This window comes from Bombina bombina, chromosome 11 (genome assembly GCF_027579735.1).
Source record: "Bombina bombina isolate aBomBom1 chromosome 11, aBomBom1.pri, whole genome shotgun sequence".
Lineage (NCBI taxonomy): Eukaryota > Metazoa > Chordata > Amphibia > Anura > Bombinatoridae > Bombina > Bombina bombina.
In genome coordinates, this window is record NC_069509.1 from 68,691,458 (window position 1) to 68,718,796 (window position 27,339).

Consider the following 27,339-nt stretch of genomic DNA (forward strand, 5'->3'; position numbering starts at 1 on the left):
GAATTTTATTATTTTGGGGGGCTTTTTTATTTTATTAGGGGGATTAGAGTAGGTGTAATTAGCTTAAAAAAATTGTTAATTCTTTTTTTATTTTCTGTAATTTAGTGTTTGTTGTTTTTTGTACTTTAGTTTATTTTATTTAATTGTAGTTAGTTTATGTAATTAATTTAATTATAGTGTAGTGTTAGGTTTAATTGTAATCTAGGTTAGGATTTATTTTACAGGTAAATTTGTACTTATTTTAACTAGGTAGTTATTAAATAGTTAATAACTATTTAATAAGTATTGTACCTAGTTAAAATAAATACAAACTTGCCTGTAAAAAAGATGGCTACAATGTAACTATTAGTTATATTGTAGCTAACTTAGGGTTTATTTTATAGGTAAGTATTTAGTTTTAAATAGGAATAATTTAGTTAATTATAGTACATTTATTTAGATTTATTTAAATTATATTTAAGTTAGGGGCGGTTAGGGTTAGGGTTAGACTTAGGTTTAGGGGTTAATAAATTTATTATAGTGGCGGCGACGTTGGCGGCGGCAGATTAGGGGTTAATAAATTTATTATAGTTGGGGCGACGTTGGGGGGGGAGATTAGGGGCTAATAAATAAAATGTAGGGTTCGGCGATGTTGAGGGCAGCAGATTAGGGGTTTATAGGGATAATCTAGGTGGCGGCGGTATCCGGAGCGGCAGATTAGGGGTTAATAATATAATGTAGGTGTCGACGATGTCGGGGGCAGCAGATTAGGGGTTAATAAGTGTAAGATTAGGGGTGTTTAGACTCGGGGTTCATGTTAGGGTGTTAGGTGCAGACATAAAAAGTATTTCCCCATAGGAAACAATGGGGCTGCGTTAGGAGCTGAACGCTGCTTTTTTGCAGGTGTTTGGTTTTCTTTCAGCCAGCTCAGCCCCATTGTTTCCTATGGGGAAATCGTGCACGAGCACGTTCAGCCAGCTTACCACTGACTTAAGCATCGCTGGTATTGAGGTGAGATGTGGAGCTAAATTTTGCTCAGCACTCACTTTCTGATGCTAACGCCGGCTTGCAGAAAATCTGTAATACCTGCGTTGTCTTAAGTGAGCGTTAAGAAAAAAAGGATCGTTAGCACCGCACACCATTACCGACAAAACTCGTAATCTAGCCGTATGTTTCTATGTTTGACGAGACACCCTGTTTTCGGAGTAAAAAATGGCTGTATAGAATTACACCAGGTAAATAGAAGTACTGACGAGTATTCTTAAAGAATTTCACCAACCCAGAGAGCTTTATAGAATCGAGCTCTATGTATTGGAGGACTTTGTGTCAGTAATTAGATAAGATAAGATAATGAGATATCCTCTCTCTACAAGATCAGTCTAATGTATTGGGTTGTGGCTTCATTTAGCTATTTTGTGTACAAAAATATACCAAAAGGAACAATTTCCTTATACATTTTAAACTCTGCAGCTGGTATGAAAAGTAATAGGAAACACATTAAAATAATTTTAAAGTACACAAGGGGGAAAAAATCAATGGTACTGTGTGTAAGCTACTACAAAGCAAAGCCTAAAGGGACTATAAAGACAACATAAAACTTTCATGATTCAGATAGAACATGTATTTATTTTTTTAAAATTCCAATTTACTTCTATTATCTAATTTGATTTGTTCTCTTGGTATCCTTTGGTGAAAAGCATACCTAGGTAGAAACAGGAATAGCAATGTACTACTGGGAGTAGGGATGGACGAATGTGTAAATTTTAGAATGTTAGAACGGATGTTATTACCGAAATTCAAATTATAAATCTGAATGTTGATAAGAACGAATATTCTTAAAATTCTATAATCAAATGCTATTTTACAGTTTTTCGAATGTCACTTTCGAATTTGAATGTTTATAATTATATTGAATGTCCACATTCGAAATTTCGAATTTAACATTCTATTTCACAAATACTATTCAGAAGTTCAATAGTTCATGTGGTAGGGAGGGAATCTAGTAAATTGATACATAATAGATACAAATATATCATTTTGAATGTTTCTATATAGAATATTGCATAATTTGAATATTACATTTAAAGAAAGCATTAGAAATACTATTACAAATATAAATTTGAATTTTTCGAAACAAATATTTTCGAATGTAATCGTAAAATTCGAAACCGAACATTCGAAAATCGAATGTTAGAATGTTATGTAAACATTAGAAATTCGATTCGAACGAACGAATGTGTTAAAATTCGTTTCATTTTTCGATTGTTGCGAAACATTCGCCCATCCCTAACTGGGAGCTGGCTGATGATTGGTAACTGCATCTTGTCATTGGCTCACTAAATGCATTCGGCTAGCTCCCAGTATTGCATTGCTGCTCCTTCAAAAAAAGATACAACGTGAATAAAGCAAATTTGCTAAATTAAAGGGACACTGAACCCAATTTTTTTCTTTTGGGATTCAGATAGAGCATGCAATTTTAAGCAACTTTATAATTTACTCCTATTATCAAATTGTTTTCATTCTCTTGGTATTTTATTTGAAATGCAAAAATGTAAGTTTAGATGCCTGCCCATTTTTAATGAACAACCTGGGTTGTTCTTGCTGATTGGTGGATAAATTCATCCACCAATAAACAAGTGCTTTCCATGGTTCTGAACCAAACAAATAGCTTAGATGCCTTCTTTTTCAAATAAAAAAAGCAAGAGAACGAAGAAAAAATGATAATAGGAGTAAATTAAAAAGTTGCTTAACATTGCATGCTCTATCTGAATCACAAAAGAAACAATTTGGATTCAGTGTCCCTTTAAGTAAATTGAAAAGTTATTTAATATTATAAATTCAATCTGAATCATGAAAGAAAAATGCTGGGTTTCATGTCCTTGTAAATGGGCTGTTTTTTTTTACTTTATTTTTATGGCATAATGGTCTCTTCACTGAGTAACGTACTGCAGGGGAGGAGCCAGGTCTGCTAGTGGGTGGGAATGAGTGCTTCAGGGGTGGAGCAAACCTATGCAGCTGCACAGCTAGTTATTTTAAAGGTGTAGTTGAGTATTTAAGGGGTAGAGTTGTGGAGTGTTTATTTTACTTTGTTTTAAATTAGGACATTGATTTGAGCTGTACACTGGTACAGAGCTCACAATCACATAAAACATGAGATGGAAATATGCTTCTTTTTTTTCAAAATACAACATTTAACTCATAATCAGTTGTAATACACAAGCAACCCATGGCTGATGGGTCCATATACTATGGGTCATGTACACCTTAAAAGTTTACACTCTACCAATGATAACAAACAGCAGAAGCAATTTTTAAAGCAACACCATACTACAAAATACTTCTAATGTACTGGTGGGTTTTTCAAATACTGCTATTATATCTCTTAAAAGTAAAGCACATATTCAACAAATATGTTAACCCCTTAAACTAATCAGACGCAGATCCGCATCCGCATAACATAGATCTATGTCCGGCATGCTAGAAGCTCAAGCAGTCTCGGTTGTCAAGTAACAGTGTATTTATGTGTTTAGATGTGTATATACAGCATGTACAGTATGTATGTGTGCACATAAATATTTATACATATAAATACACATGTATACACATACAGTATAAATACACACATATTATATATATATATATATATATATATATATACATACATACACACAGTGGAGCCCTTTCCAGTCAAATACCTTAGATGTATTAATACAATGTCCAGCACCTTTGTAGTTAAGGGTGCACGTTACAGGGCTCTGCATTCACCCCGAGGATGAAACATATCCAAAGTAGTAGCAGTACCACCTCTTCCAGTATAACACATCTTATTTATTGGAACATCGCTATAAGAACATATCGCAATGTTTCGGTACAGATGACCTTACAACATAATTAATTATACAACATGATTAAGGTCATCTGTTGATTTGTGATCTTATTTTTGGATACAGTCAAATACCTTGTCATATACCATATCCTTTTAAAACTATTTTAACAATATTTCAATTATATAGTTGTATTAAAAAGTGTATATATGAGTGTAATATTTTATTTTAATTTGTTTTAAACAACTTTTTTTTTTTATCCTTTACTTCAGGTCTCAGTTTCAACTTTTGCTCAGGAGCAAATTATCACCTAGAGTACAAGTTTTGCGCTAAACAGGGTGCGAAACTAACGCCAAAAAAGTTGCGTTATTTCACACTCCATACGAGTTACTGAAAAGCCTCCTTGTACGTGCGATATGGTGGCGTTAAGTTCCATACAGCACAAAATCCAATGGCTGCTTTGACGTGCTCGTGCACGCTTTCCCCCATAGACATCAATGGGGAGAGAGTGTTAGAAAAAAAACCTGAAGTGCGGAATGAAAAATCTCCGAAATGCAACCCCATTGATGTCTATGGGGAAAAAAGTTACGTTTAAACCTTAACGTAAACCCCAAGTCTAAACACCCCTAATCCGCCGCTCCCCGACACTAAATAAAGTTATTAACCCCTAATCTGCCGTTCCCGACATTGTTGACACTAATAAAAGTTATTAACCCCTAAACTTCTGGCCTCCCACATCGCTGCCACTAAATAAACCTATTAACCCCTAAACCGTCGGGCCCCCCCACATCCCAAAACACTAAATTAAACTATTAACCCCTAAACATAACACACCCCTAACGTAAAATTAAAAATACAATATAACTATACTTAAATAAATAAAAACTTACCTGTGAAATAAAAATAAACCTAACATTAAATTATAAATTAACCTAACATAACTATTCTAATGAAATAAAAAAATACTACCAATTAAAAAATCTAAATTTACAAATTAAAAAAAAAACTAACTACAAAAAAAATTAAAAAATAAAAAATTACAAAAAATAATAAACACTAAATTCCGAAAAATAAAAAACACTAAGATTACAAAAAAATTAACAAAATTATCAAAAATAAAAACAATTACACCTATTCTAATAGCCCTATAAAAATAAAAAGCCCCCCAAAATACCCCCCCCAGCTTACAATAAACTACCAATAGCCCTTAAAAGGGCCTTTTGTAGGGCATTGCCCTAAGTTAAACAGCTCTTTACCTGCAAAAAAAAATTACAAAGCCCCACCAACAGTAAAACCCATCACCCAACCAACCCGCCAAAATAAATAAACGAACTCTAAAAAAATCCTAAGCTACCCATTGCCCCTAAAGGGGCATTTGTATGGGCATTGCCCTTAAAAGGGCATTCAGCTCTTTGACAAAAGCCCAAAGCCATAATCTACAAATAAACAAACCACCCAAAAATTAAAAACAAAACCTAACACTAACCCCGAATATCTACTTATGGTTCTTGAAGTCCGGACATCCATCTTCATCCAGGTGACAAGAAGTCTTCATCCAGGCGGCGACACCTTCATCCATCTCGGGGACGTCTTCTATCTTCATCCCGGCAGAGCGGAGCCATCCTGGAAGCCGATCCCATCCTGCGCGGAGCGTCCTCTTCATACGGTCACCGCCGTACACTGAAGTTAAATGCAAGGTAGCCGTTTCAAAATAGCCCACCTTGCATTTCTATTGGCTGATTTGATTCTTTAAATTCAAATCAGCCAATAGGATGAGAGCTTCTGAAGTCCTATTGGCTGTTCAAAACAGCCAATAGGATGAGAGCTACTGAAATCCTATTGGCTGTTCAAATCATTATTTTTGATAATTTCGTTTATTATTTTTTGTAAGCTTTGTTTTTTTTATTTTTTGAAATTTAGTGTTTATTATTTTTTCTAATTTTAGATTTTTTTTATTTTTTTCATAGTGATAGTTTTTTTTTTCAATTTGTAATTTAGATTTTGTAAATGGTAGTATTTTTTTATTTTATTAGAATAGTTATGTAAGGTTAATTTATAGTTAATTGTTAGTTATTATTATTATTATTATTATTATTATTATTATTATTCTTTATTTATAAAGCGCCAACAGATTCTGCAGCGCTGTCCATAGGTAACAAAGATAAAAGGACAGTACAATATGAGACACCAGACAAAATTTAACAAACAAATACAGGAGGAATTGGGAGCCCTGTTCCCGTGGGAACTTACAATCTAAATGGGTAGGAGGGTGAGAAACAGGAGGTGGGGACTGCAAAGGTGGGAATGATGTTAGTGTGAAGTTAGATGAGGGCAACTATTAGGCAAGTGGAATTCATTAGTTACTGATTTGGTTATAGGCTTCCCTGAACAAGAAGGTCTTTAGGGAGCGTTTAAAGGAGGAGAGGTTGGGGGAAAGTCTGACAGCACGAGGAAGTGCGTTCCAGAGGGTTGGTGCCGCACGAGAGAAGTCCTGTAGTCTAGCATGAGAGGAGGTGATGGTAGAAGAGGCAAGGAGTAGATCGTTGTTGGATCTTAGGGGACGGGCTGGAATATATTTGTTGATGAGTGAGGACAGGTATGGGGGGGGCTGCATTGGTAAGGGCTTTGTAGGTCAAAATGAGAATTTTGAATTTAATTCTGCTGTGAATGGGGAGCCAGTGAAGGGACTCACAGAGGGGTGCGGCAGATACAGAGCGTCGGGAGAGGTGGATTAGCCTAGCAGAGGCATTTAGGATGGATTGAAGGGGGGAGAGGCGGGAGAGAGGAAGGCCAGTTAGTAGGTTGTTACAGTAGTCAAGCCGGAAAATTACTAGGGAATGGATTAGCTGTTTAGTAGTTTCAGAACTCCGAAAAGGACGAATTTTGGAGATATTGCGTAGGTGGTTGCGACAGGATGAAGAGAGCGATTGGATGTGGGGTATGAAGGACAGATTGGAGTCGAGTGTAACTCCAAGGCAGCGGACTTGGGGAGATATTGGTGTCACCGACAGTGATAGTAAAGTTAGAAACTGGAGTAGAATTAGCTGGGGGGATTAGAAGAAGCTCAGTCTTGGACATGTTGATTTTTAGGTGGTGAGAGGCCATCCAGGAAGAAATGCCAGATAAGCAGCTGCTGATGTGGGAAAGGACAGATGGAGAGCGTGCAGGGGTGGATAGGTAGATCTGAGTATCATCAGCATAGAGGTGATAGTTGAAGCCATAGCTACTAATAAGGTTACCCAGTGAGGAAGTATAAATAGAGAAGAGTAGAGGGCCTAGAACAGAGCCTTGAGGTACTCCAACAGACAGAGGCAGTGGAGAGGATGAGTCACCAGCAAATGAGACAGAAAAGGACCAATTAGAGAGATAAGAGTGGATCCAGAAGAGGGCAATGTCACAGAGCCCAAGGGAGCTGAGAGTCCGTAAGAGGAGGGGATGGTCAACAGTGTCAAAGGCAGCAGACAGGTCAAGTAAGATAAGTATAGAATAGTGGCCATTGTTTTTAGCAGAAAGAAGATCGTTAGTAACCTTGGTGAGGGCAGTCTCAGTTGAGTGTTGGGGACGGAAGCCAGATTTATTTTTATATTTTTTATATATTAGTTTTATTTTTATTTCACAGGTAAGATTTTATTTATTTAAATATAGTTATATTGTAACTTTAATTTAAAGTTAGGGAGTGTTAGGTTTAGGGGTTAATAGTTTCATTTAAAGTTTTGCGATGTAGGGGGTGGCGGTTTAGGGGTTAATAGGTTTATTATAGTGGCGGCAATGCGGGTGGCTGGAGGTTTAGAGGTTAATAACTTTATTATAGTGACTGCGATGTTGGGGAGCGGCGGGTTAGGGGTTAATATATTTAAATAGTGTTGGCGATGTGGCTGTGCGGCAGATTAGGGGTTATTAGGTTTTATTTAATAGTCGCAATTTGGGTGGGTGGGCAGCAGATTGGGGTTAATAAGTTTTAAATAGTGTTTGCGATGCAGGAGTGCGGCAGTTTAGGGGTTAATAGGTAGTTTATGGGTGTTAGTGTACTTTGTAACAGTTTAGTTATGAGTTATGTGAAACATTTTTGTTTTGCAATATCCATAACTACTGCTCTCAGATGGCGGTATGGATCGTGTCGGTATAGGGTGTAAACGCAAGCTTTTTAGCCTGTAATACCAGTGCTATGAAAATCCCCACAAAAACGTATTTTTTGTGAGTGGGGAATGGGCATTGCATTACTGGCTAAAATGCTTGCGGTATAGCTATACCGACACGACTAATAATATGCGTTACTGGCCATTACGCTAGAAAGGCTATTTTTTCAGCATTAAAAGCCGTATCGCAACACTTGTAATCTAGCCATATAACGTTTATCTTGTAATATGCGCTCAAGCTAGTGTGTTTGCAATAATCATTGAAAGTTTAGGTTGCTCTAGAGCAATGTTGGCCGCACTAACCCATCTCTGGTAAATACGCTTTACCATAGACTTGTAATATCAATCTGCGAGCTAATGTCAGTGTGATCCAGCGATATTGTGTATCGCAACCCGAGCTATCATAAGTGCTTCACATGTAATCTGTCCTATGTCTATAATACTGTTACAAAGGTAAGAGTTCATCACCATATTGTACTGTTTTCGGTAAATAATAATGTATTGACATTGTGTTTCCTAGTGTAACCCAAAATGTTTCTGCTGTTAATAGCCCTAAAGCTTGTAATCGTTACCAACAAAAACCCACAAAATTGCAACTTGTTGAACTCTCAATTTTGCAATCCATAATCCAATAGTCCATAATTAACAACAAAATAGGGATTTTTTGTTGGTGTTGAAAGGACTTGCATGGTTACAATGATATGTAGTGATACTAATAGGTGATATGTGCGCAATGACCCTATTATGTTCCAAAACAGTAGAGATAATGCAGTAGATTTACCAAAGGTCGAGCTTACATGATTTGCTGTAGCGAATCATGTCCGCTCGACCTCGATAAATGCCGAAAGCATACGCTGTTGGCATTTAACATTGAAACGCTTGTGCAATGCCGCCCTCTGCTCACTCGTGGCGAATCGGCCGCTAGCAGGGGCCATCAATCATCCCGATCGCATCGGATGATTTCACTCCACAACCTAAAAGGTGGTGGAGAAGATCAAGAGAGTCCTACGACCGCTGCTTTTTAACTCCATTTCTGGCCGACCAGAAATGATGGGGCGTTGATGCAGCATCAACTGCTTAAAGGGACAGTCAACACCAGAATTTTTGTTGCTTTAAACGATAGATAATCCCTTAATTACCCATTCCCCAGTTTTGCATGACCAACACAGTTATAATAATACACATTTTACCTCTGTAATTACCTTGTATCTAAGCATCTGCAGCCTGCCCCCTTATTTCAGTTCTTTTGACAGACTTGCATTTTAGCCAATCAGTGCTCACTCCTCTGTAAATTCACGTGCATGAGCTCAATGTTATCCATATGAAACATATGAACGAACACCCTCTAGTTGTCAAAATACATTCAGCTTAGAAGCAGCCTTCAAGGTCTAAGAAATTAGCATATAAACCTCCTAGGTCTAGCTTTCAACTAAGAATACCAAGAGAACAAAGCACAATTGGCCATAAAAGTAAATTGTAAAGTTGTTTAAAATTACATGCCCTATTTGAATCAGGAAATATTTTGTTGGACTTGACTGTCCCTTTAATAAATTGACCCCAATGTCTTTTTAAAGGATTTGAATTTGGAAAATATCATAAAGTGGGCATGTCTGTTTTTTATTAGAGCAAATGTGCTTATTAGACATCTGCATTTATTTAGTTACGAATGCACATTCGTAAAAGAAACACGGATATTAGTCTAGTTTCTAAGAAACAATTATCTGAACGAATGCAGCACGAAAATTGAAGAAAACAAATTTATAATGACAGATTCATCAGTATTCATTAATTTGCTTTAAATAGTTAAAGGGACATAATACTCATATGCTAAATCACTTGAAACTGATGTAGTATAACTGTAAAAAGCTGACAGGAAAATATCACCTGAGCATCTCTATGTGAAAAAGGAAGATATTTTACCTCACAATCTCCTCAGCTCAGCAGAGTAAGTTCTGTGTAAAAAGTTATACTCAGCTGCTGCCCAGCTGCAGGTAAAACAAAATAAAAAAATGAAGAAATGAACAGCAGCAAATCAGCATCAACAGTGCTGAGGTCATGAACTCTTTTACTGTGATCTCATGAGATGTGACTTAACTCTCATGAGATTTCATAGTAAACTTCCTTAAACTGAATAGGGAAATAAGATGAGTGTTCATGAAGCTCACTCCCTTAGCTGTCCCGGGACAGACATACTGATTTGCTGCTTAGAAGTCCTTTACAATGGGATGTGGCTACTGAGGAACTTTTGAGGTAAAATATCTTTCTTTTTTACATAAAGATAGTCAGGTGATATTTTCTTGTCAGCTTTTTACAGCTATGCTGCATCACTGTCAAGTGTTTCAACATTTGAGTATCATGGCCCTTTAAAATACTTACCTCTAGCGAGCTATAGAGCTGTGCTTATCTCATCCTCTACATCATAGACTAATAGGAGGCTTAGCATGGCCGCTCCCAGGGCCTGGCTAAAGGAGAAGGCCCTTTAGTGCAGGCCCTGGAAGCCGCCACGCTGAACCTCATATTATCACGCACCCTGGGCTCTGTGAAGCAGGATTAGCTCGTCTCTCCAGCATGCTAAAGATAAGTATTTTACACTACATGTGAACTTTTTCATCTGTAGCAAAAGAACTTCATATACATTCGCTTAACGAAAACTAATGTAAATTTTCCACGAATGGTCGGTATTCGTTTACAACTAAATGAATACTGAATAGCACAGGTAACGTATATTCGAAACACAAAGGTTTTTGAATATTCGTAACAAATTATTTGGCAAAACCGAATTTTTCGCCAATGCACACCTCTAGTGGTTATTATAGATATTGTACATGTTATTGATCCAACAGGTATTGATCAGAGACATTGCTTCCTAAGATTTTCCAAAATATGTCAGGAGTCATTTCAGTCTGTTTTGCCTATACATATACATAACATCATTATTAAATGTGAAAATGTATAGTGTACTTGAATATGTTGAATTTGTGTTGTCTAATGTTAATCAAGTCCTTTTGGCTGTAGAATTGAATAAGTAAAAAATGTCCATAAAAGTGTCTTTAAGGCCTCTATTTATCAAAGTCTGGTGGACCTGATCTGACAGTGCTGATCAGGTCCGCCAGACCTCGCTGAATACGGAGAGCAAAACGCTCTCCGTATTCAGCATTGCACCAGCAGCTCACAAGAGCTGCTGGTGCAACACCGCCCCCTACAGAATCGCTGCCAATCGGCCGCCAGCAGGGGTGTGTCAATCAACCCGATCGTACTCGATTGGGTTGAATTGCGGCGATGTCTGTCCACCTGCTCAGAGCAGGCGGACAGGTTATGGAGCAGAGGCCTTTAGAAACACGGGGCCTCAAGCTCTATCCGGAGCTTGATAGATATGCCCCTAAGTATCAAGAGTTTGGATTATGATAAAAATAACAAGACTGATATATATTTTTGTATAGAAACAATAATGAAAAACTTGATGATAAACAATTAAAATGGCTAATTGTGATATAGTTGTATGTAAGTATTGTAAAAAATACTGCCATTTAGTTCACAAGACCCATGCACACTCCTGAGCATTCCTCAGTATGATGTCATGGAATTAAGCTAAACTTCAACAAAGGATACAAAGCTATCAATTTGATAACAAGAGTACAGATAAAATATATTTTTTTAAATTTGCACACTCTATTTGAATTATGAAAATCTAAATTTGAATTCCATGATTCTGATTATTTAACTTATATACATATATATACATATATATATATATATATATATATTATATATACTGTATATATATTAGACATGTGTATTCGTTTTCAGACGATGTACATTCGTGCCGAAAATCGGATTTTCATTTTTGTAAACAAAAACTAATATCCAAATGAATGCACCAATAAAATTTAAAGAAAAGGAAAAAAACTGGCTCTGGCATGAGGAGGATCGGGTTAACGTGCTCTCCAGAGCGTGTTATGGTAAGTATGTAGCTACAGGTGAACTTTTCACCTATAGCTTCGAAACATTTACATTAGTTCTAATGTTAATGCAAATGTTTAACAAAAATCTATTTTAATTTTGTTTTAAACAAAACAGCAGCAGGGAACAAATATTCATGGAAACTATTTTCCTCAAATATTCATTATGAAAATTTCATCCAACATAAATATTTTCCCCTGCCCATTCCTAATAAAGATATATATATACAATGTCAATTAGCCGGTGGCCCAGCACTCCAACCTTGGTGATGTGTTGCAGACCTGGGTGCAATTCTCAAAGAAACTTGTATAGATGTGTATTTGTAAAGAAGGGCACTCTCAGGATTTTTATTTGAACTATGTATATATTTATTCTGACGATATCAGAATGTCAATTACAGAAGATCATTGTCGACGTTTTGACTCCAATATGAGCCTTCTTCAAGACAGAAGTTATCATTAGTCAGCTGTTGAGCTGTACTCCGAGTCCCAAATGAGAAAATGAACATGCATGTTCATTTTCTCGTTTGGGACATTGGGAGTACGACAATGATCTTCTGTAATTGACATTCTGATATCGTCAGAATAAATATATACATAGTTCAAATAAAAATCCTGAGAGTGCCCTTCTTTACAAATGCACATCTATATATATATATATATATATATATATATGTGTGTGTGTGATGTATATTATATCATATAATATATTAATCTATTATCTTAAATTATATTATATTACATTGCTATTTCAACTTTGACATGTCAGTATCCTTTAGATTCTGTGCTTGAAATTATGTCAGATCTATGCTTTACTGTATTTTGTTCATGGAGAAAATAGGATTTTGTTTAACTGCCCCCCATTGTAATACTGATCTGATGCAAGAATAAGGGAAAACTTGCAGACCAACACATCATTAAATGCTGAAAAGAAAGATATTACAGTAGATTTAAGGAAACAGCTGCCAGACTGACGCACAATTTAGCATCTGGATTAAGTTCTCATATTCACAAAGATCTTTTACATAGGAACTTATTTTTTTTTTACTATAGATGATAAATAACAAGATCTGTTTCCGCAGGACATCTACAGGAAAAAAAGAGGAAGTAAATGTATGTGTTGACGTGTTTATTTAAGCAGGGACAGAAGGAGTGAATACAAATGTATATAGATTCCCATGCTGTGCTCCCAGCTGTTTTCAGCCACAAATCAATACTTTACTTTTGTTTGTGGTTTCCTCTCTAGTATTTATCTTACAGTTTAACCCTGGCAAAACCTTGTATTTTATTTTATTTTAAAAGGACTATTCTTAGTTTTATTGTCCATATATTGTGCTCAATTTGTAATCTGCTGTAAAAGACCTTAAAGGGACAGTCAACGCCAGAATTGTTGTTGTTTAAAAAGATAGATAATCCCTTTATTACCCATTACCTAGTTTTTCATTACCAACATAGTTATAATAATACACTTTTTACCTCTGTGATTACCTTGTATCTAAGCCTCTGCAAACTGCCCCTCTTATTTCAGTTCTTTTGACAGACTTGCATTTTAGCCAACCAGTGCTTACTCCTAGGTAACTTCACGTGCGTGAGCTCAATGTTATCTATATGACACACATGAACTAACTCCCTCTATTGATGAAAACTGTCAAATGCCTTCAAATAAGAGGCAGCCTTTAAAGGGACACTGAACACATTTTTTTTTTCTTTTGTGATTCAGATAGAGCATGATATTTTAAGCACTTTCTAATTTACTCCTATTATCAAATTTTCTTCATTCACTTGGTATCTTTATTTGAAATGCAAGATTGTAAGTTTAGATGCCGGCCCATTTTTGGTGAACAACCTGGGTAAATGAATCCACCAATAAAAAGTGCTGTCCAGAGTCCTGAACAAAAAAAAAGCTTAGATGCCTTCTTTTTCAAATTAAGATAGCAAGAGAACGAAGAAAAATTGATAATAGGACTAAATTAGAAAGTTGCCTAAAATTGCATGCTCTTTCTGAATCACGAAAGAAAAAATTTGGGTTCAGTGTCCCTTTAAGGTCTAAGAAATTAGCATATACACCTACCTAGGTTTAGATTTCAACTAAGAATACCAAGAGAACAAAGCAAAATTGGTGATAAAAGTAAATTGGAAAGTTGTTTAAAATTACATGCTCTATCTGAATCATGAAAGTTTATTTTGGAGTTGACTGTCCCATTAAAGGGATGCAAAACCCATTTTTTTTCTTTCTTTCTCGATTCAGATAGAGAATACAATTTTTAAAAAGTTTCAAATTTATTTCTATCATCAAAATTGGATCATTGTAAAAAAATTTCTTTGTTTAAAGAGATATCCACATAGTAGTGTGCACATGTCTAGGGCACTACATAACAGGAAATAGTGCTGCCATATATAGTGTTCTTGCTAATGTATAATATTCTTGCAAAAACTGCTGCCATATATTGCTCCAGACATTTGCACACTCAGGAGCTCACTTTACTGCTTTTCAACAAAGGATAACAAGAAAACATAGGAAGTGTAATAGAAGAAAATTGGAAGGTTGTTTAAAATTCTATGTTCCATCTGAATCATGGAAGAAAAGTTTGGGATTTTATGTTTTTTTAAACAGTAAATGAATGCTAGATCTAATGATGTATGAAAAGCAAAGAAGAATAAAATGTTGATGTATTATTTTTCAAAAAATTCTGTGGTAATAGGAATTTACTTGTGAGAAAATAAAGAGGCATTTACTCTTAAATGTTCTCCCTTTAATTTTTTCAGAATAATCAATTTTACCTATTGGAGTGTATGTAATGGTATGCATCTTCTTTACCTTTATTTTGTTATTTGACATAGCTGATTTTGCCAATTGAAACTGTTAAATATACTGGAAAAATGAATAACAATCAATAGAAAAGATATGTAAAACAGAAGACAGTAGCACAAAAACCTCCCATTGGTAATGGTGGGGGGGGTAGGAGACAGTTTTTTTTTGTATCCAAAATAGCTAGGTCATGATTAGCATTTCAATAGGCTGTTTGTTTAGACAGAGATAACGTGATCAGGTCTGCTTTACCTTTGCCGTTTATATGGGCATTATGGGTAAATTGTGTAAGATTAAATATTTTTATGCAAAAAAAAAATAAAACATTTTTTTAAACTTTATTTGTTAATTTTGTGAGAATGAAGATCAGTGCACAATATTAATTTCTCGCAGAATGCAATTTGTGTTTTTGCTCCGTTGAAACTAATGAGCCTCTACAAACTAACTAACTAAACTAGCCAATCACTGTGTAGAATGTTGCAGACTCAGGAAAATTACACTTTAGGTAGCTATGATTTAGGAACTCCAGTCTTTCCTGAGGGATTTAAACAAGAACATTTTTCTGAAAAAATAACTAACTCTTATTTTATTTTCCTCAAAGAGACAACTGGTACCATTATCAAAATGCAAATGCCACTGTATTTCTTCTGGTGCAACTGATGAAAAAGCAGTGGTCTTAAGACTTCTGTTTCTTAAAGGAATTGTGTTTTACCTTCACTAATGTATTAAAATTGTTGGCAAATATTTACTTTACCTTTTTTTGGCATTTGAAATATGTGATTTTGACAGTGGTATACCTACCTATACTAAAAGTTATATATATAGCTATAGAAAAAGCAGTGTAATCATAGCCAGCAAAATAAAATAAAACTCCCAATGGGGGGTTAGGAAGAGATAAGTAATAAAATGTTAATGTTCAATAGTATTGGGCTTAAAGTGAAGGTCAATTTTGATGAATTAGTGCCCGTTTTTTAATAATTCTATTAAAAACAAGGACACTTTAATTAATCAAAATTGGCATTTCACTCATTTTCTTCAAAAATGTACCTTTTAATCCTGGCAGCCGCTCCAGCACTTCCTCCGCCCGTCGCAAGCTGTCTCGCGGGTTCCAAAATGGACGAATCCGGCTTCCTCCAATCACGGCTTCCTCCAATCACGGCGTTGCATCAGGTCAAGATTCCACCGGTGGGGAAGCCGTCATTGGAGGAAGACGGATTCGTCATTTCTGATGTCGCAGAGGCTTCCGACGGCCGGGGGAATCGCTGGAACTGCTGCCAGGATTAAAAGGTAAGTTTTTGAAGAAAACAAGTGAAATGTCAATTTTGATTAATTAAAGTGCCCTTGTTTTTAATAGGTTTATTAAAAACAAGGGCACTAATTAATCAAAATTGACATTCACTTTAAGTATACAGACAGAGATCATAAAGAAGCATGTGTGTGTACATAAAGTGATCAAATAAGATCTAACTTCCTTATAACCACAACCCATTTTAATGGGTTGTGATTTCAAAGAACAAAACAATATATTTCATCTACAAAAATAAACCTAAATAAATAATTTCTCATATATTTTATACAGCTGCAGCTGGTATAACAAGTCATTGGAAACACATGAAGGGAAACACAATTATACAGTACACTAACTGTCCCTTTTATCTCTCTATTACCAACTGGCAGTTTAAAATCACTCTGGACAAATCCAACCAGGATGATTGACAGCCCCTGCTCACACCCCATTGGATGCACAAGGGCAGAGGGAGTCAGGCGCTCATGCAATGTTAAATATGAGCAGGACCATGCTGCCCACTTGCAGCAATCACAGGATGACCAGGTTCACTAGTTCCCACATTTAAAGGACAGTAAATACAGTAGATTTGCATAATCAACAAATGCATGATAAAAAAACAATGAAATAGCACTTAGTCTGATTTTCAAATGAGTAGTAGTTTTTTTTCTAACAAATTTCAAAGCTATGTCTATTTCCACTCCTCCTGTATCATGTGACAGCCATCATCCAATCACAAATGCATATGTATATTCTATGAATTCTTGCACATGCTCAGTAGGAGCTGGTGACTCAAAAAGTGTAAATATAAAAAGCCTGTGCACATCTTGTTAATGGAAGTAAATTGGAAAGTTCTTTAAAATTGCTGCTCTATCTGAATCATGAAAGTTTAAGTTTGACTTGAGTTTCCCTTTAAAGAGAGCTTTTATATTTCAGTGTTTTTTTAAATCTCATGCTCCTATCCAGAATAAATCAGTGTTTTTGTCATACTTGCAGTCTTGCAGAGGCATCTCTCCGTCACTAAAGAAAGGCATTTGCACTTGTTAGCCAGTACTCACAATATTGAAGTATAAAGCCAATCCTGCAGTATTATTTCCAATGTAAACAGGTAAGAATTTCTTCAAGATATACAAATTATCGGTTGGTTACGAGTTTTGCATAATGAGTGAAAAGGCAGCGTTATGGCTCTTTTTCACTACCGCTGCTATTACGAGTTTTGCAGGTATAGCTGTACTGCACACTTTTTTGGCCGTAACGCAACGTAACTACCGAAGCTTTCAAAAAGTCCTTTTTCAATGGGACTTCCATAGCGCGGGATTACGAGTTTGCCTGTCTGGCCAAAAAGTGAGAGGTACAGCCTATAACTACAAGATCCATACCATAAACTGAAAGTCAGTAGTTATGGGTTTTACGCTACAAAGCTGTAGCATAAAACTCAGAACTAAAGTGCTAAAAAGTACACTAACGCCCATAAACTACCTATTAACCCCTAAACCGAGGCCCTCCCGCATCGCAAATACTAAAATAACATTATTAACCCTTAATCTGCCACTCTGGACATCGCCGCCACTATAATAAACATATTACTCCTAAACCGCCGCACTCCCACATCATAAACACTAGTTAAATATTATTAACCCCTAATCTGCTGTCCCTAACATCGCCGCAACCTACATTACTGTTATTAACCCCAAATCTGCTGCCCCAAAATCGCCGCCACTCAGTGACGTGCAGTGAGGTCAGAGGTTGGTGAGGCACTGGCTAGGATACGTAATATACCTATGTATAAAATAGCTACCTAATCCAGTGTCTATATACCTACCAATACAGATATGGTTCTAGAAAAGCATGGAATAAAAAAGGTCAAAAGTATACTCTTGCTCATCTGGAGTGGTTTAGGAGTACCGGTTTGATTATGTGTTTAACCTCACTGCAGGGTTTAATAGAAATCTTGCTATTTTATGTGATTGTGTTCATGTAGTCAGCCAGCAAGACCATGAAATACTTGGTAATAATATATAGTAATATATATATTCTATATATATATATTATATATATATATATAGTATTTCATGGTCTTGCTGGCTGACTACATGAACACAATCACATAAAATAGCAAGATTTCTATTAAACCCTGCAGTGAGGTTAAACACATAATCGAACTGGTACTCCTAAACCACTCCAGATGAGCATGAGACACAAATACCTTAGTAAAGATTTGAATATGTGTTAAACCTCTCTGCAGGGTTTAATAGAACATTTTCTATTAAACCCTGCAGAGAGGTTAAGTATGCATTATGTAGCCACCAATCAGCCCCTAGAACCTAGGTTCTTTTAGGCATACAATAAAAAAAATGTACCTTTAATTTTGATATTGAAAGTGGACTTAAATTTTCTGTGGATTGTCACACACCCACAAGCATAAAAATTAAATAGTATGTTATTCAGCACTGGAACATTGTTTTTAATATCCCTCTTTTTAGATGCCACAAAAAAAAAAAATGTCACTTTATTGTAAAATGTATAGAGAAGTCATTGATGATTCAATCAAATTATGTTTATGGGCTGTATGAGTCAGTGAATCATTTATTATTTATCAGACCCCAGATTTCATATTCTTATAAGTATTTATTTATTTTAATGTATCTCTTACTGTGTCATGCCACAGTACAGTGCAAAAGAAGCATTCAAATTCCACAAGGAACACACAAACCTGGATGACATCTAATCTCCTATATCAATGCAGATAAATAGTGTTAATTCAAGAATATTTTTCTTTAAGCTGCTAGTCTACAGACTGCAAACTCTCATTCATACAAGTACCAGCAGCCAGCTTTACTCACTTCCAAGTTCCTCATTCCGTTTCTTTCTTTAAGTTGCTAAAGACTGTTCCCTCTCATTCATAGAAGCACCAGCAGCCAGCTTTACTCACTTCCAAGTTCCTCATTCCATTTTTTCTTTAAGCTGCTAAAGACTGCTCCCTCTCATTCAATGAGAGGGAACAGTCTTTAGCAGCTTAAAGAAAAAACGGAATGAGGAACTTGTTAGTAAAGCTGGCTGCTGGTGCTTGTATGAATGAGAGGGAACAGTCTTTAGCAACTTAAATAAAAAACGGAATGAGGAACTTGTTAGTAAAGCTGGCTGCTGGTGCTTGTATGAATGAGAGGGAACAGTCTTTAGCAACTTAAAGAAAAAACGGAATGAGGACTTGTTAGTAAAGCTGGCTGCTGGTGCTTGTATGAATGAGACTCATTCATAAAAGGACCAGCAGCCAGCTTTACTCACTTCCAAGTTCCTCTCCTGTCTCCTCGATATCTTAAGTTCCTAGCAGCCACAGCCACACACAGTGAGTGACAGTATTTTCCACCCACTGCTCCCTGCTAATTTAAAGAATTATTAACCGGATCGGTCCTCAGGCATGTAATCATCTGATTCAGAATCAGATGATCACATGATGAGTATCGGTCCGGTTAATAATTCTAAGGCAAGCTCCCTGCTGCACTAGTAACTAACGGTCAGAGTAAAAAATGACAGTGCACACTTCTTTTTTACCCCCTCCTAGGCCGCATACCCATTATTAGTATTATTACATAAGTCAGTCTCTTACTTGCAGGGTAATGGTTGTCGTCCGCTCCTCAGTCAGGGGCAGGCAGCAGCTGATATGCTGTCGCAATTCGGATCCTCCTCTGTGTTTTTTGGATGTTTGGTGCTCACTTGCTCAGTGACTAACAGGCAGGACTGTCTCTCTGTCACTGTTGTTCCCGCCACACTGTTTGTTCTTTGCACATGCACAGTGCAGCAGGGACACAACTCCGGTCAGTACGTTCTCCTGGTGCTGTCAATCACCAGGAGAAAATACATGACCGGACTTGATTGGCTCCCAGGAAAATACGAGGCCTCATTAGAGATGCCTCTTTAATAGTTTTTTCAGCCGCGCTGCAGCTCCCAATCACCACCGGGTGGTGCAACAGAGCAGCTAGTCTTAAAATCAATTGAAAATATTGCGCAATAGAGAGAGCAGAACCAGCTGCCTCTATTGCGCAATATTATAAAGTTTGAAGAAAAAAAAATTAACTTTTTTTTTTTTTTTAAATAAAATTTTATTTTTTATTTCAATTTGCCCCAAATGGCAGGTGCGGCAGTGCCTCACTTGCCTCCTATGAGTGCACGTCACTGCCGCCACTATACTAAAGTTATTAACCCCTAACCCTAAGTCTAACCCTAAAGCCCACTAACTTTAATATAATTAAAATAAATCTAAATAAAAATTACTATCATTAACTAAATAATTCCTATTTAAAACGTAATACTTACTGTAAAATAAACCCTAAGCTAGCTACAATATAACTAATAGTTACATTGTAGCTATCTTAGGTTTTTTTTTATTTCACAGGCAAGTTTGTATTTATTTTAACTAGGTAGATTAGTTAGTAAATAGTTATTAATGTTAAGGAAAAATATTTTTAATTCTGTGTTAGAATGGGCTGACTATAGCAGTTACATTTACTTGTCAATTCAGCTAGTACAGAAACTGCTATATATGCAAAGTAAGTATTTTCAGCTACAGTAACACCCAAAGTTTGTATGGACAAGATAAGAGACCACGAGGGTGCATAATGTGAAGATTCTCAGAAACACCCAACATGCCTATAAAAGAGAGACATTGTTGCTATCTAAGGCTGCGCGCCACACACACTCTGTATTACTGTAAAGGGACTTGTTGTCATTTTTGTTGTAATCTTGTTTAATTGTACAATTATAACCTTTTAAAATTTGGACCAGCTGTCTTCACGTTATTTTACTTTAACAATTTGGTGCCGAAACCCGGGAGTTTGAAAGCGATTATGGACGGAGCCAGGACTGGAACTATGAGGACAGGAGACCACAGGCGCCAAAAAGGTGAGAACCTTTGTTTCTCAAATTGCTCTCCTATCCTCTGATTCCTAACCCTCTGTCCTGTCGTGAGTACAAACTCCCAAGAACCTGAGACAGTTGTATTTTATGTTTTATGTTTTAACATCTTTTGTTATGATGTGTGAGTGTAAGAGGTCCTTTATGGCGTGTGAATGTACTGCTCCAAGACGCCCCTCTGCGGAGAAAGCAAGTGGGAGCAGTAGTGTGTTAAGTAAGAGGATTCTACTGTCCTCAGAGACAAATGTTTTCTATTTTCTGTGTTTGTTAAGTAAACTGTTACTAAAATTGTCTGTACAGCAGAGGGGACAGAAGAAGGTCCTATACTGAAGGGCGCATCCCTGAGCTGTAGTAGACTTGTCCTCTAATGATATATAAAACTGTTGATGTAAGTCCCCTAGCATGGTTTGATTTTGATGATATAGAGGCCAAGTACTTTTAGGATTTGTCTCCCTACTGGTTTATTATTTGGGTTTGTTGGAAAATTAGGAGGGATTTTTAGTATGGAATTTATAGTGTGGGATTTATATTGTGGGACTTTCCCTGACAGCCACAGTATTGCTAAGAGTCGAGAGAGAAGGGTAAGAGTCTCCTCCATCATAACTGGGTTATGAGAAACGATTCTTAGAAAGGGTGACATGAGGTCATCCTTAAGCAATGGACGTCCAAAAATTTCCCTCAATAGCCCACAGGAGGAAATGTATAAAGAATATAGTAATGTGGGTCAGCTGGCATCTACCTGAATGGTGCAAGCTGACTAAGGGAATGGATGTTGGGTTTCAAAGGGGGAACCTTTGAATTATTCCACTAGGAAAATCTCTATAAAAATAACTGTAGAATCCTATCAGAAACAGCCCAATGTATTTTTTCTGTAGAAGACAAAGTATGTGTGCTGCAGCTACTGTACTGGGTGGGGGCTTCCAACCCCCCTCCCTCTAGTCTAGCACAGAGCAGAACAATTTTTGTTGTTTTTTTAACCCTTTTTTGTCCTAGACTTTATGTGCTGCTAGAAACTTTTTGTTCAACTGAATTAAATGTAAGATTATGTATGTTTTGTACACACACATATGCAAGTCTTCCATTAAAAGACATAAGAGTGTATGCTATGTTTGGGGCATTAAGGGCTTTCACATCCCTGCTTGGTATTTATATGGGTTAACTGGAGTTTTAAAAGGCCAGCACTACTGTGACTTATAAGTGACACTGCAATAGCCATACATTGTCCCTTTGTACATTATGGTCCTAGTTATATCTTTGCAGTAGAATATACACAAGATTCTAGTAGTGAATCTTTAAGAGGTCTGATTTGCTAGTTACTTTATTAGTAATTACACTTTTACTACTCAAGTATTTTCACTACTGATAGACCACTAGTACTTACCCCCTTGAAAGTTTTTTGGTCGCTAATGGTAGCCCTTGCATTTTATAAGGTTAGATAATTGGTTGTGGGTCTGATTGTATGTGGGCACTGGCAATTACCTGTCTATTGTTATTTGTGACTGCATGCCAAGGCCTTGTGGACTATGTGCCCTAGTCCTGGGGTTTGTGTGCATTTTTTTATAGAGTGTGTAGAATTTGTGTGCCAGTTTGTCAGTGAGTATCTTTGTAAGTGTATTTGATAATACATACATGCGTGTGAGAGTGTGAATATTGATGTCACAGTGTGTACATGTGTGCTGTATATGTATATGCATATATGTATGTGTATGTATATCTATGTGTATGTATGCGCTGTATATGTGTGTATATATGTATGTATATATATATATGTATATATATATATATATATATATATATATATATATATATATATATATATATATATATGTATGTTTTTCTAGGTAGGTTTGGGAGGAGGAATGCATTACTGGGAGCTAGCTGTTGATTGTAGGCTGCACATAGATGGGACCTTTTCTTTGGTTTACCTGATGTGTTCAGTTGACTACCAGTGGTGCCTTGCTGATCCTTTAATAAAGAATATCAAGTGAATAATGATATTTTGCTAATAGACATGAAATTGAAAATTGTTTACAACTGCATGTTCTAAGTAATAAAAGGAAACTGTTGGGTTTTAGTATTACTGGGGAAAATAATTTGTGCCCCGAGTTTTGACTGTAGTATCTTATGTGCCCAATACCACCTCATGGCAAGATGTATATGCCCCAAGGGGAGGTACCCTTGAAAACTAAGGTATGGGAAAAATGCTCACTGCCACATTGGTGTCAGGACTGAATAAAGAAATCCATAATAAATTGGTTTCTCAATTGGTTTCCGCCCATTCTGATTGGCGATATAAATCAGTCCCAACACTAATGAGCTTAGCGAGCTCAATACAAAGGAACATAGAAGTATAGAAAAAGAAAACACTAAGGGTAATGCCAGTATGTGCCCCTGGGAAACCCCAATAGAAAGAGTTTAAGGGATAAATGAGGGGGAACCCAGAAAAGGTAAATGTTATAACTGTGGGAGAACATTTGATGGACTGGGCTTCCAGTGCTACCAATCATGTCTGAGAGCAGAGGGGGTGATGCCTTTGTTCGCCTGACCCTCTCTGACATGCCATACCATTTTGTGGAGTGTTTGGTGGACACTGGAACAGACCACAGCGTTTTCAAAAGAGCTATAGCTGTTATGAAATTAAAGGCACATCAGCGAGCAATAGATCCTATCACTATGGGTAATAATAGGGTAGATGAAGCAGCCAAGAAGGCAGCTCTCATAATACTCCAACAGTCCTCTGAAACTGTGGAGAATTTGACAATGGAGGTCTTAAAACCCTCCAAAACCAAACAGGTTCCCTAACTCAGTGAAAGTGGAAAAATGCTGTTGCAAACTGGAAAATAAGATTTGGAAACATGGGGATAGTAGATTATGTGCACCTACAGTGCTATATCCTGTTTTAGCCAGTTTATCTCATCTCCCTTCCCATGTTTCCAAAGGGGGAATGATTGCAAGAATGATTGCAAGTGTTAATAAATTTTGGTTTGCACCAGGTTTCTCACAATTTGTAACTGAATGGTGCAAGAAATGCATGATGTGTGCTAAATACACTCCAGGTAAATTGACAAAGGTGGAGATGAAACACCTTGTAAAACCTGCCTACCCATTCCAAAGACTGCAAATAGACTATATTCAGCTGCCCAAATGTGAGTATGTTTTGGTGTGTGTAGACATGTTTTCCTCTTGGGTGAAGGCCTGGCCGGTTGCCAAGGCAACAGCAGGTGTAACAGGAAAAAAAAATGATAACTGAAATTGTGTGCAGATATGGTTTACCTGAAAACAGTAGAATCTGATCAAGGGACTCATTTTACTGGGCAAGTGTTTGCAGAAATGATGAAAGGGTTGCAGATTAATCATCTGGGAAAGTAGAGAGAGAGCCAATGGTGTTTTAAACAATAAAATAGCTAAAATCTGTGAGCAGACAGGACTTGCTTGGGTACAAGCCTTACCTTTGGCCCTCTTTGCAGTAAGACACACCCCAAAGGCAAAGCATGGCCTTTCACCATTTGAAATTTTGTTTGGTAGGCCACTAATAGGTCTTTTCTTTCCACAAGAATTACATGGGCAGTATAACTGATTATGTTGTTCAGCTGCATGAGCAACTGACTAATTTGTATGGAAAAGTTTTCTCTTCATTACCAGATCCAGAACAAATAACTGGAACTCATCACCTGCACCCTGGAGACTGGGTGGTGATAAGAAGATATATGAGGAGACACTTAGAGTCCTGGTTTGACGGCCCATTCCAGGTGTTACTGACAACACCCACCTCAGTCAAAGTGGAAGGGAAACCAAACTGGATACAAGCCTCTCACTGTAAGAAAGTGAACTTCCAGGCCAGTGATAAAAACCTGTGTCAAAAGGGTGAGACCACTGGGGACAAAGTGGATTAACTAACTGCCAAGATGCATATACTGTCCTGTTGTTTCTGTGTCCTTTTCTTTGTGTTTTATACCTCTATACACCAGTGAAGGGTGACAAACGGACAAAATTCCATCTGGCTTTTACACCAACAAAGCGCCAAGCAACTGAATGCCACAGACTGTTGGATATGCTCTCATGTTCCTGCCAATCATAAAGGAATCCCTTTAATAAGTGTACCAATATCAATGAATGATTTAAATGCAACAGATTACAGCTATGATGTTCAAATAGATATAGATCACTCTGTTCATAATGCTATCTTAGATCAAGGTACATACTTAGAACTTGCTGGTATAGTTTCTACACCTACAATGTGTATAGGGCCAATGTATGTTAATTACATAGCAAACATGAAAGGTCGCATATTTAGGCCTAGATTTGGAGTTTGGCGGTAGATGGGCTGTTAACGCTACGCTGGCTTTTTTCTGGCCGCACCATAAAATTAACTCTGGTATCGAGAGTTCAAAAAAATGCTGCGTTAGGCTCCAAAAAAGGAGCGTAGAGCATTTTTACCGCAAATGCAACTCTCGATACCAGAGTTGCTTACGGACGCGGCCAGCCTCAAAAACGTGCTCGTGCACGATTCCCCCATAGGAAACAATGGGGCTGTTTGAGCTGAAAAAAACCTAACATCTGCAAAAAAGCTGCGTTCATTGTCATATGGGGAAACACTTCCTACGTCTGCACCTAACACTCTAACATGTACCCCGAGTCTAAACACCCCTAACCTTACACTTATTAACCCCTAATCTGCCGCCCCCGCTATCGCTGACCCCTGCATTATATTATTAACCCCTAATCTTCCGCTCCGTAAACCGCCGCAACTTACATTATCCCTATGTTCCCCTAATCTGCTGCCCCTAACACCGCCGACCCCTATATTATATTTATTAACCCCTAACCTGCCCCCCAAAACGTCGCGGCCAGCTACTTACAATAATTAACCCCTACTCTGCCGACCGCAAAGCGCCGCCACCTACGTTATCCTTATGTACCCCTAATCTGCTGCCCCTAACACCGCCGACCCCTATATTATATTTATTAACCCCTAATCTGCCCCCCTCAACGTCGCCGACACCTGTCTACACTTATTAACCCCTAATCTGCCGAGCGGACCTGAGCGCTACTATAATAAAGTTATTAACCCCTAATCCGCCTCACTAACCCTATCATAAATAGTATTAACCCCTAATCTGCCCTCCCTAACATCGCCGACACATAACTTCAATTATTAACCCCTAATCTGCCGACCGGAGCTCACCGCTATTCTAATAAATGTATTAACCCCTAAAGCTAAGTCTAACCCTAACACTAACACCCCCCTAAATTAAATATAATTTAAATCTAACGAAATTAATTAACTCTTAATAAATAAATTATTCCTATTTAAAGATAAATACTTACCTGTAAAAAAATCCTAATATAGCTACAATATAAATTATAATTATATTATAGCTATTTTAGGATTAATATTTATTTTACAGGCAACTTTGTAATTATTTTAACTAGGTACAATAGCTATTAAATAGTTAAGAACTATTTAATAGTTACCTAGTTAAAATAATAACAAAATTACCTGTAAAATAAGTCCTAACCTAAGTTATAATTAAACCTAACACTACCCTATCAATAAATTAATTAAATAAACTACCTACAATTACCTACAATTAACCAAACACTACACTATCAATAAATAAATTAAATACAATTTCTACAAATAACTACAATTACATAAACTAACTAAAGTACAAAAAATAAAAAAGAACTAAGTTACAAAAAATAAAAAAATATTTACAAACATAAGAAAAATATTACAACAATTTTAAACTAATTACACCTACTCTAAGCCCCCTAATAAAATAACAAAGCCCCCCAAAATAAAAAAATGCCCTACCCTATTCTAAATTAATAAATTTAAAAGCTCTTTTACCTTACCAGCCCTGAACAGGGCCCTTTGCGGGGCATGCCCCAAGAAAATCAGCTCTTTTGCCTGTAAAAAAAAACATACAATACCCCCCCCCCCCAACATTACAACCCACCACCCACATACCCCTAATCTAACCCAAACCCCCCTTAAATAAACATAACACTAAGCCCATGAAGATCATCCTACCTTGTCTTCACCATACCAGGTTCACCGATCGGTCCAGAAGAGCTCCTCCGATGTCCTGATCCAAGCCCAAGCGGGGGGCTGAAGAGGTCCATGATCCGGCTGAAGTCTTCATCCAAGCAGGGCAGAAGAGTTCTTCCATCCGATTGAAGTCTTCATCCAGGCGGCATCCATCCGGAGCGAAGCGGCAGCATCCTGAACAGCCAATAGAATGCAAGCTCAATCTGATTGGCTGATTGGATCAGCCAATCGGATTGGACTTGATTCTGATTGGCTGATTCCATCAGCCAATCAGAATATTCCTACCTTAATTCCGATTGGCTGATAGAATCCTATCAGCCAATCGGAATTCGAGGGACGCCATCTTGGATGACGTCCCTTAAAGGAACCGTCATTCGTCGG